The sequence below is a fragment of the Microplitis demolitor genome, chromosome 5 (assembly GCF_026212275.2).
Source record: "Microplitis demolitor isolate Queensland-Clemson2020A chromosome 5, iyMicDemo2.1a, whole genome shotgun sequence".
NCBI lineage: Eukaryota > Metazoa > Arthropoda > Insecta > Hymenoptera > Braconidae > Microplitis > Microplitis demolitor.
Window position 1 is genome coordinate 9,338,055 of NC_068549.1, and position 11,826 is coordinate 9,349,880.

Genomic DNA, 11,826 nt, shown 5'->3' on the forward strand with positions numbered 1-11,826 from the left:
TCCCTAGAATTATAAAAAGAAGAAAGAAAAATAATGATAATTCAATTTTAAATTAACTTATTTTATTAGTATTGATGTATAGTTAATGTTTACTGGCTGAAAAGTGTTATTTTTTTTTTAAGTTTTTTATTTTTAATATTTAACATCAATACAAAATATAAGGTTAAAACGAAACTTATATAATAAAAACCTTAACATTTATTGGTTTTGGAAACCAGTTCCAGTTAAATGTTCATTGTTAGCGGCAACTCGTTACTGTTTATTTGGCTGTAAATTTTATGTATTACTTATAAATTAGATTCACATTGGTATGGTTGGAGCATATTGTTCCTGTTCTGTCTCGTTTTGCTATAAATAATAATCTGTGGAAAAATATAAATAAAAAAAAACCACATTCACAATCTTATAATACTTAACGCTACTTAAACCTAAGATTTATTTACAGTTATTTACATTATTTACAATTGTATACCCTACAATTGGGTGTAGGACCCCTTGATCATTGCTAAAGCTTTCTTATTTATTTTTCTAATCTTTTCTTACGGGCCTTTAGCTCTTTGATGTGTCTGGCCTCTTTAAGCCACCAGTATTTTTGTGAATCTGTACGATGAAAGTCGTTTGAGTCACGCAGAGGAATTGCTCTGGAATATTTGAGATTTTCGCTTTCTTTTGCCGTATCCAAGGTAATTGCCTTATTTGCCTTATGTCTGCTTCGGTGGTAGATGGTAGGTATGTTTAAATCATTTAGACCTAGTTTGTCTAATTCAATAAAGGCTTGCGGTTGTAGGTACCCTTTCTCTGTTGCTCTGTTCAGATCTGTATTCATCTTGGCTAGATCCTTTATGATGCTGTTGTCAATTTTAGGCAACTGGCCGTAATAGTCCCTGGTAAGTTTTATCATAAAGTTGTTGATTCTAGGAATTTTTGCGGCTTCATATAGTGATTGGTTGTTGTAACTTTCCGTGAACTGGGTTTCCGGCTTTCCAGGCTTTTGCCTGGCATTGAAATCTCCTGCGATTATGAAGAAATTATTACTGTCTTGCAGATTAAGTTTGGTGAATAAGTTGTTGAGTTCGTCTAGGAAAACTTTTTTAATTTCTGAACTGTTTGTTGCGTATATGCTGGTGATTATTAATTTCTGCTTATTGCTTATATTGATTTGTATTATGGTGTATTCGATTATTGAGTTATTTCTTGATGAAGGATTTGTAATTTTAGAAAATTGTATATTTTTATTTAGAATAATTGCAGGTCCCCCGCTTCTTTGGGCATTTGTTCTGTCGTTTTGGATGATGTTGTATCCATCTATGTAAAATTTATGTTTGAAGTTTAGCTTTTTCTCTGAAATTAGTGTAATATCTAAGTTGTTTCGTACAATAAATTGTTCTAAATCATATCTTCGTTGCAGTTTTATCAATGAGTTGACATTAATTGCGACAATTTTTAATGAATTTAATATTGGAGCTACAATACCCTCATTATTCATTGCTGTAGGGTCTGGGTTTTGTGGATCCATTATTCATAGCATATTTGTTCACCAACTAGTTTAAAAAGTTGGTCGATTCTGTTTGAATTATTTGCGATTATTGATTCTAGAGTAATTAGTCTGTTAGATGGTGTCTTAAATTCATTTTTGAGGTCGTTAACCCATGCAGGGGTTTCTGTCATTGTTTGTGTTCTGTAGTATGGTCCTTGGTTGTAGTTCGTCTGGTGCTGTTGCTCTTGTTGGTTTGCGCTAGTGGTATTTTTTGCCGCCATACTGAATGGAATGGTTGAGTCAATCAAACGGCTGATTTTATTTATTTGAGTACGATTTTGCTGGGTTTTTGCTCTGCTTCTGGTCTTAATTAAGCTCAGTGCGTGTTTGTAATAGGGACATCCTCTGTAGTTTGCTGGGTGTCCATTCTGTTTGCAGTTTGCACATTTAAGGCTACTTTTTGGGTCTAAGTTATTGAGAGTGCATGCTTTTGGACCATGATTTTCACTGCATTTAACGCATCTAAATTCTAGCTTGCAGTTAGTGCTGGCATGGCCTAATCTTTGGCACCTTTTACACTGGAAGACTTTTTTTTTCCTTAAATTTTCCCATCTGAATATCTGGTGTGACAGTAGTTTAATTTTAGTTAGATTACTCAGGTCACTGTCATATGATATTTGTACTAAAAATAAGGTTTCATCACTATGTCTTTTTTTGTTGAAAACTATTTCACTGAGTTTTAGGACTTTTTACGTTCTCTATGTTTAATGATTCTAGTTCTTCTTTAATCATATCTGCTGAGAAGCCACTATTGACCCCCTTTAGTATGATCGACTTTGGTTTTAATGATCTTGGTGTATAAGTGTAGAAATTTTTATTCTCTAATACTAAAATATCTGTAACCTTTTTATACATGTCTAAGTTGTTAGTGTAGATTGTGATTGGCAGGGTTTTGTTTAAGATGAACTGTTTAAGTTTAAATTCCCCTTTATTAATATTATTCTTTGTAAAAACTTCAATTAAATCTTGGATATTAGTGTTGCTTACTTTAATTGGTGAAGCTCTTATGGGCCTACCTGTTTCTTTTTGACTTTGCAGTGTTGGTTATTGTCATCATGTACCGCGTCCTCGTTTCCGTCTTGCACCATCTGGATGTCCATAGAGTCATCAGAATCATTCGGTGTTGCTATTGTGTCGTAAACATTTTTGTGTCTTATGTCGGGTACACTGTCGCTAGATCGCGCCACTTTTATGAGTTTCCCTGATAGCCAAGTTGGTGAGAAACTGATGAGAAACTTGCAGCCGCAACTGGAACCAAGTTGACCGCCAACAGTTGGTACCTCCAATAGTTGATGGACATTTTCTGAGAAAGTTGGTGGCAAAAAATGTAAATCCAAAAAGTTGACGATCACTTCCTGAGAAAGTTGGTGGCAAAAGTTGCTTGCAAAAGTTGGCAATCATAAGTTGACGGTAAATTTCTTTTCAATTTCCTCAGAAACTTGCATTCCAGTTGCGGCTCCATACTGGCACCAACTTTCTGAGAAAGTTGGCGGTAACTTGTAGCCAAAAGTTGCAAAAGCTGAAGTTGTCGATAACTTGTCGTCAAGTTGGTCGGAAACTAATGAATGACCAACTTTTTCACGATCAACTCGTGTTATCAGGGTTTCTGCGTTTGTTATGATAATTGGGAATTTCCCATCCACCGGTATCTGTTGTGCTAGAATTTTCTAGCTTATCGGGCGCTGTAGGAGAAGGAATGCTGCTTCTTGTGTTGGAACGCTCTCTGATGTTTGTAAGGTTTGGCGTTATTTTGATGGGATTAGATGCTTTTGGATTTGCACTGTAATCTTTTATTAACTGCTGATAGCTTTTTTCAATGTTTCAGTTGTCAAGCTATTTCTGGTGACTGTATTAGTCACATTGAAGTCGCGGTGCTTTTGAGCTAAGGTGTTTGGGTCTCGCTGGGCGCGGCCAGCCATGCTGGCTGCTGCTTGTTTACTTGCTATATCACTAAAAATTTTCAGTTTATTTTAGCACAACTATTATTAATTCCCAAAGCCTTGGGCACTATCACTAATTATCAAAAACTTATTTTTATAATTAGTTACTTTTGTTCAAATAACGTAATGAATGAATTGCTGCACTTGTCACAGATATAGGTAATGCCGCAATGCGCTTCGCTCGGTGGTCAGCACGCAACTCGCTGAAGAGTGTTATTCAAATTTTACCCGTGACGGGCCTCGAACCCACGACCGTCGTGTTATGAAGCACGCCCGCTGTCCTCTAGGCTGACCTGTCTCGTTCAGTTTATGACAATTCTTAACATCTTTTGAAAATTCAGAGTTGTAAAAAATGAAATATAATTTGAATTCAACCTTGATTTCGTTATTAGGTATTTTTTTAATAATAAATGTAAAGAATTCTAGTTATAAATTACAAGCAAATGATAAATTCAATTAATCTTAATTATTAATTGAAAAAAAAATATATATATGCCATTGTATTGACTATCATTACCGATTTCGCAGGAATTTATTAATTCAATTCTTCAACCAACGAGAAAAAAAAAATTGTAATTAATTCTATTTTAATTATTTTTTTGGAAAGAAGAAGATTAATTTTAAATATTAATTGAACCAGAAATTATAAATTAAATTTATTTTAATCATCGATAAAAAAACAATAACAACTTTAACTACTAACGTAAAAATAAAAATGAATGTTTAATTATGGAAAATTTTTCACAAAAATATTTTATTATTCTTGGTTAAAACTTTGATTAAATCTGATTGAAGCTCGATCGGATTTCAATTGTATTTTTTAGCATAATAAGACATGAAATGTATGAGTCATGCTTGATCGTGCATGATTAGTGCATGACCATGCCTGAATCAAGCATGATCATGCATGTTGATTTTGTCTCGGACTATCAAAAAAATCCATATGGGAATCCAGCCTAGATTTCTATGTGAGTTTCCACAAGGCGTTTTCAGATGGATTCCCATATGTTTTCTTATATAGTAATCCAGCATAGATATCGATATAAACTCCCACATGGGCTCCTATGGGAATCCACACCATGCCAAAGCCATATGGAAAACGTATGGAATCTCATGTGGATTTTCGCGTCAATTTCTCATGGGAATTTGCACCATGTCAAAACGGAAATCTAAGTACCCACAGTTTCCTATGTGGATTTCCCATATAGAAATCTAGATACTCATAGCTTCCTACATGAATTCTTATATAAAACCATTCTCTTCTATATTAATTCCTAAGGATTCTTATAGAAATTCATACGTTTTTAATATGATTCCTATGGGTTTCCATACAATTCCTCATAGATATTTTGACTAGGGTAGTGATACGTGACGTAGCATGACTTCACATGAGCTATACACGGTCATGTATGCTCATACAGTTATTCTCAATTGTGCATAACCATTCTCTTCGTATCATACATTTTCATTCATGATTATACATGATAAAACCCGATTTTATATGGTATGTATGACGTTGCTTAATTTGTGCAGTGCACACTGAGAAAATAAAATAATATTATTGTCCAAACAAAAATTTCTTGTTTCAAGAAATCCGTTCAAAATGTTTATTTTATTGTCATTAATTATCAATTTCTTGAGAAAAGAGCATCAAATTTATTTCTGTTATTATATGAATTTGATATTATAGTATGAATAAACAAAAGAATAGCTTCACTTGAATTAAATAAAAATTATTTCCATCAATTCTACGAATTCTTGAGACAAAATTATATATTCTCGAAAATTTTTACGAATATATGTTCTTGTATCAAGTAAATATTCTCGATAGAAGTATTTCTTTCTCAGTCTGTCATGAATGATCATTCATGATTGAGTTTGGTCATGCATGGCGTTGCCCGGATCATGTGTGACTATTCTTTCCTCGCCTTGTATGGTCATGCACGATTGAACATGATTTTACATGGTCATGCACGACGATGGATAATTTATGCAGTGTTATGGATGATCATTCATGACCGAGCCTGGTCATGCATGATATTGTATGAATCATGCATGACTATTTTTGCTCCACCATACATGATCGTGCATGATTGAACATGGATTCGCATGATCATGCGTTCCTTTGCATGAATCGTGCAGTCATGAATGATCATTCATGACTGCAGCTTGGCCATGCATGATATTGCATGAATTATGCATGACTATTCTTGCCTTGTCATACACGATCATGCATGATTAAACATGCCTTTTCATGGTTGTGCATGACGATTTTTGCCCAGGATATCGAGTTATTATACAATTTTTAAACTGAATTTTATGGTAAGAAATAACATTTAAATAATTAAATAAACAATCTAAATTGCAGTAGGGGAAGGGGGGCCCCTAAAATTTTGGATGCCTTGAAATATTTGGGAGCAAAATTGGCCCCCCAAAATTTTTAACATGGGCGGTCTAGACTTTGAAAATTTACGAATATCTTTTAGCCCAGCGGGTTCCTAAAATTATTGGAACAGAAATGATTAAAGAATTAGAGGAGGGCTTATTGAAGGGGGGTTTATTTGAAACATTATATGTTTTGGCGCGAAAATTCAATTTTTTCGAATTCTTCTGATAGTAATTCAACAGATAACTTTGAATCAAGTTATTTTAAGGTCCAAATCTTCACTATCCAACTCTTTTTTATACTGAATACATAGCAAAAAGTTTCAAAACATAAAACACTCGAGCAACATATATTGAGTTTTTTGGGGGCCCGTTTTACCCAACTTTTCAGGATTTTTTAATTTTGATAGACACAGCAAATTAACACCAAAAACTCAGCGGAAGGAAAAATGAAAAGTAAATCAAGATGAAAACTCACATTGTAATAATTTTTTGAAGGGGCCCGTTTTGCCCCACATTTTTAAATTTTTGTTTTTAATGGACAAAACAAATTAAGGTCAAAAACTTGACAAGGGAGTAAAAAAAGTAAAAAAACTGAGGATTTGAAAATTTTTATTCTTAAGGGGCCCATTTTGCCCTCCCCCTTTCCCTATCTACCAACTATATAGTAAAATTTACAATTATTTATGATAATCAGAAACTATAACTTTCATTATCTTCAATAATTTTCAATATTATCAACATCGTTACCCTTAATAACCAGACGGTTATACTTAGTATCAGCCCAAATAATGATTTCTATCTAAACTAATAAAAAATTTAAATATCAGCGTTACCGTCTGAACCTTGTCTTCGTGTAATTTGCTTCACTGTGTAAGTGAATAATTCCACACACACACGACACACATATGCACACACACGCGCACACATATGCATATTATGAATATATCTCTTATTTCGTGTTTAAGAATTTTTACAACTTCGGATGGTAGCAGTTACCATCTTCGGTTGTAACAAATATAGTCTTTAATAGTTAGAATTAGCATCTTAGATAGTAATCGTCAATACCATCATTTGTTACTGTTATCATTTTCAATGGTAAAACCAATTATTATAGCCACTGAAAAATCTATTACTATTTTAGATAGTTAAAATTAAAAATTTTGTGCTGTAGATATTATAATTAGATTCTCTACGTGTAGAATAGTCTTTTAGAACATTACATTTGCAAATCATAACCATGTTTTATCTTCATTAGAGATTATGCTCTAATTTTTTTGATTACGTAAAAAATCGATTTTGATGTCAAAATAATTAATTTTATGAAATTTCTATGACAATAATTAGTAGATATCGAAAAATTTGTTATTGATTTACCTTATAATAACCTGTGCAATAAAAATCTTTATTCAATTAAATCAGGCAGATTAGGGTGATATTGTATGTGGGGTTTGAAGGGTCAAAAATTTAAATTTGGTTTTAAAAAAATTCAGATGGTACTGATTTCTTTAATTTAGATAATATCCTATTTTACTCACAAGTCGTAACAGTTTTCCGCAACCTCGGGTTACTGGTCGGAAGGGAATATTGTTTTATTGATTGAAGCAGATTTATAGATTAAAACATGGAATAGAATACCTATAGACCACCAGCTCAGAAAACGACAAAACACAAATAAAATAAGATTAACTGCCAAGTCAAGAAAATGACTAATTTTTCACGATAAATGTGGTTTAAATCTACTATGGGTGACTTCTTGAGTCTATTTTACAATTGTATGTTACAGCCCAGTCGGTGTCTGGGGAAAAATCGTAGGATCGCTATGTGCAATCGCCGGCGTACTCACCATAGCTTTGCCAGTTCCAGTTATTGTCTCTAATTTTAACTATTTTTATCATCGTGAAACTGATCAAGAGGAAATGCAATCACAAAATTTCAATCATGTGACTAGCTGTCCATATCTTCCTGGAACTTTAGGTATTATTTTTATTATTATTATTATTATTATTATTATTATTATTATTATTATTATTATTATTATTATTATTATTATTATTATTATTATTATTATTATTGTTATTATTATTGTTGTTGTTGTTGTTGTTGTTGTTGTTGTTGTTGTTGTTGTTGTTGTTGTTGTTGTTGTTGTTATTGTTATTATTATTGCTATTATTATTATTATTATTATTATTATTATTATTATTATTATTATTATTATTATTATTATTATTATTATTATTATTATTATTATTATTATTATTATTAATATTATTTCACGAAAATCAACACCCCTTAGAAAACATTATCAAAGTGGTACGGTCTGTAGTCAATTATACCTTTAGCCAATTAAAGTAACGAACGCACGAGCTAGCTTATACTTCATTGAAATGTAATCAAATAATTTATATTCATAAAAATATCTTTTAATCAAATGTTTTTTGAAGTGAGAATTTCATTACAACGTTTATAGAATAGTATATTGCACGGTAAAGGAGTAAAATAGGACATTCTAACCCACGTGTGTAATTGCCTACCGAACCGCAGGCGAGGGTGATGAACACGTGGATTGGAACGTTCTACCTTCCTCCGTGGTGTTTATACAGCTTTTCACCAGATCTGTAGCTGAAAGTTTAAATTTTAACCTGTTCATGAGAAAAATGACTCATGCGCTATTTGTTATTATTTATTTTCTCATAAAAAAAGAAAAAGACTTTCTTCCCTTTAAACAGAGCAGGAATTTAAACTTTCGGCGCAGGTATGGTGAAAAATCAATTATTTACGATCATATAAGATAATATAGTAATTTAATAATTCGATCTGTTATTTTTAATGCAGGCCAGCATATTAAAAAGAGTTCTATGTCAGAGTCATCATCAGATATAATGGAGTTGGAAGAAACGATATTATTAGCACACGCAGAGGTTACAAGAAAGTCTAATTGCAATTCAAGCTACAATAATACAAATTCAGTTTGTATGGGCATAGAAACTGATGTTTGACTACAAGGTATGTATTTTTATTTTTTATTTATCTAACACATGACATCCTGCACTTTGGGTCGGTAACCAGCCAGACGACAATATATCGCAAGGCTGAAGACGAAAAAGATAATTCACATTTCCTTAATCTATAAAGCGAAGACTTATTGCTAGATAAAACAAGTTAAGCTTCACGTATCATATTAACAGTTCGTGCAGTCATTTAAATTTTGTTAATCTACACCAAATCCAGTTCTCGTCATGTCTCATTTGACAAATGGCATAAATGTTCTTAAAATTATAGAATAAAAAAAATGAAGATTGAAATCTATCTTCCATCTATTGAATAGTTATTTATTTTCCAGAAACACGTAGAATTTTTTTTAAATCAAAACTTTAGCTCTGATTTACTCTACCACATCTCGAATAAAATAATTTGACATAGTCTAAAATTATATTTCGAACGAACTATTCAGCTAAACGGAAATATTAAAATAAAATATAAAAATAGAGCTTAGTATTTTTGTAAAAAAACAATCACATACTGAAAAATTTTTGTAAATTATTTCATTGTACTATTTTTTGTGAGTAACGTATTTAAAACTGAATAGTTTTTAATGAGGTATATAAAAAATAATATTCTATAATTTTCAGTCAAAAAGATGGTCGCTTCCGAGCCATACCTATGCGTCACCATCGTTGAGTTCATTTCAAAGGAACATCAGCTTATTACTGCGATCAACGTAAAATCTTCTGATTTCAAAAGCTAGACGATTGAATACCAAATTAAGAAATTTCATAAGAATTAGTGTTATGCAGGTGCTAAGATAAAAGCATGAAATTAAGTGTAACAGGCAACTAAAAACTCCTGATCCCATGAAGTTCATATTTGAGGATATCTATGCATAAAAAATTTTTATTTATTGATTTTAAAACCCCACGCCACCGACTCCAGTGTTCAACTTAAATTCTTTTATTTCTGATCTTTCGTTTACGGATAACGAAGTTCAGAAGTGGATAATACAACGTAAAAATAAAATGTCTTAGGGGTCACGAATGGAGAGAGAATCGATGTATTTTATTAACAGATGTTTTACTTGAACAGAAGCTTTTAAAGTGAATAACGTAATGCGACTAATTTCAAGACCGAGTGCATCACTAATCATTTACGATCGATAGAAACTCAATACTTTTAAAAATTAAAAAATGAATAGCTGATGCATATATATATATATATATATATATATATATATATATATATATATATATATATGTATATATATATATATATATATATATATATATATATATATATATATCATAGTTGCTTCACAAATTGCATAACAAAATCAAGAATTAGGTAGTTAGTATAGTTATGAAAATGTTGTTTATAAAAATTTGTATGCATTTCACGTAACAATTGTATATTTATAATTCATCTTCCATTACCGGAAAGCCGGATCATAATAAATTATACAAAGTATGGTATGATATTCATAAAAACAAATGTAATTATGGCACTCTTCAGATAACTGAATCAATTCTAATGTTAGATGTAGATTATCTCTTTGTAAGCTAAATCAATCTTAACTCTTTGATAAATTAAGCAGCATTTAATGTGTTACAAGATCGATAAGAGCAATCGTCCACAAAATATATCTCTATATTTTTTCTAATAAAATAGGACAAATTGGATCATTAACGAATGGAAGTCACTTAATAATTTTTTAATAAGCTGTAAAAAAAATTTACCTCGAATTGTTACGACTTTCATGAATAAAATATTTATTATAGAATATGTTAAAGTATCAAGTGTTAATAGGAAGTAAATGAACACGGGTCTATTTTTTTTTTTTTTTTTTTTTTTTCAATTTCTCTATTGTTGAATTTTGTTGTCAAGATTCATGTTGTAAAAAATTGTTAAACATGTACTCGAATAAAACTAAAAGAAAATTCATTTCGTACACGATAAGAAATATTTTGCGGATATCACTATGCTAATATGGCGTGACCGCCATACTGTATAGTATTGAAGGTTTATATACGTTGTAAAATTGTATACATAGATGATTCAACTACATCTATATAGTTTTGGCGGTGATACGATAGTATACATTGATTGACGCGCCAAAAAATTATGGCAGGAAAAACTAGTAGCATTGTACCCTCAGCCTTGTCGTATAGGTCCCAGGGCCATGCTGTTTCGCCGTGTCTGCTATGCATACGTGTGTGCAACACAATAGCTCCAGGTACTATACAGTATAGTAAATAACGCCATTCTTCTGGGACTCGTTACAATACTGTCTTGGAATATTTCACATACTATTTCAGTATCTGTCTTGGGACCATATCGACATGGTGTTAAACGCCATGCATTTCTTACCGTGTACTGGAAATCGATAAATATATATTTAAAAAATAGAAATCGGCACTGAGTTTATATAGGTTTCAACTTTTAAAGGCTATAGCTATTATAGGACATTGAGAATTATTTCGAACAAACTTTTTTACTTTAAATATTATATAAACAAGTCATTCACTTTAAAGTTATTTCAAATTCAAACTATAAATAATAAAAACACATATATATATATATATATATATATATATATATATATATATATATATCTGACTGGACTTTAAAAGGATGATTTTTCTTAATTTGTAAGATTGCATCTAAAACGTTCGTAAAGAATATCTCTTGATTCCGAAGGAAACACTGGTTAAAAAACAAAAGGGAGCACATATAAAGAAAAAATTTTTAAAATCACTAAAAGTTTTCGCGGCACGTGTTCTTTTTGGAATCACAAGATGAAACTTGAGGAAAATTTTATTTTTCCGCATTTGGAACCGTTCAAGAGATAACCATAAATAATTTTAAATATTACTCATTTAAGGACTACTCTAATGCATCCATGTATATTAGAATGACCTAAAAAACCAGCCTATTTTTTTTTTTTTGAGTCTCATATGAAAATTTGTAAGT

General features: G+C 31.3%; 1 long non-coding RNA gene across 5 annotated transcripts in view; it reads left to right on the forward strand.

Moving 5' to 3' along the window:
* Positions 1-10,042, forward strand: part of LOC103571361 (potassium voltage-gated channel protein Shaker) — a 162,443-nt gene extending 152,401 nt beyond the window's left edge. For all 5 annotated transcript variants that reach the window (XR_008403671.1, XR_001345349.2, XR_008403670.1 and 2 more), the window contains 3 exons: positions 7,649-7,839; positions 8,698-8,868; positions 9,495-10,042. This is a non-coding gene — a long non-coding RNA (potassium voltage-gated channel protein Shaker). The remainder of the gene's footprint in view (positions 1-7,648; positions 7,840-8,697; positions 8,869-9,494) is intronic.
* The last annotated feature ends 1,784 nt before the right edge of the window (positions 10,043-11,826 follow it).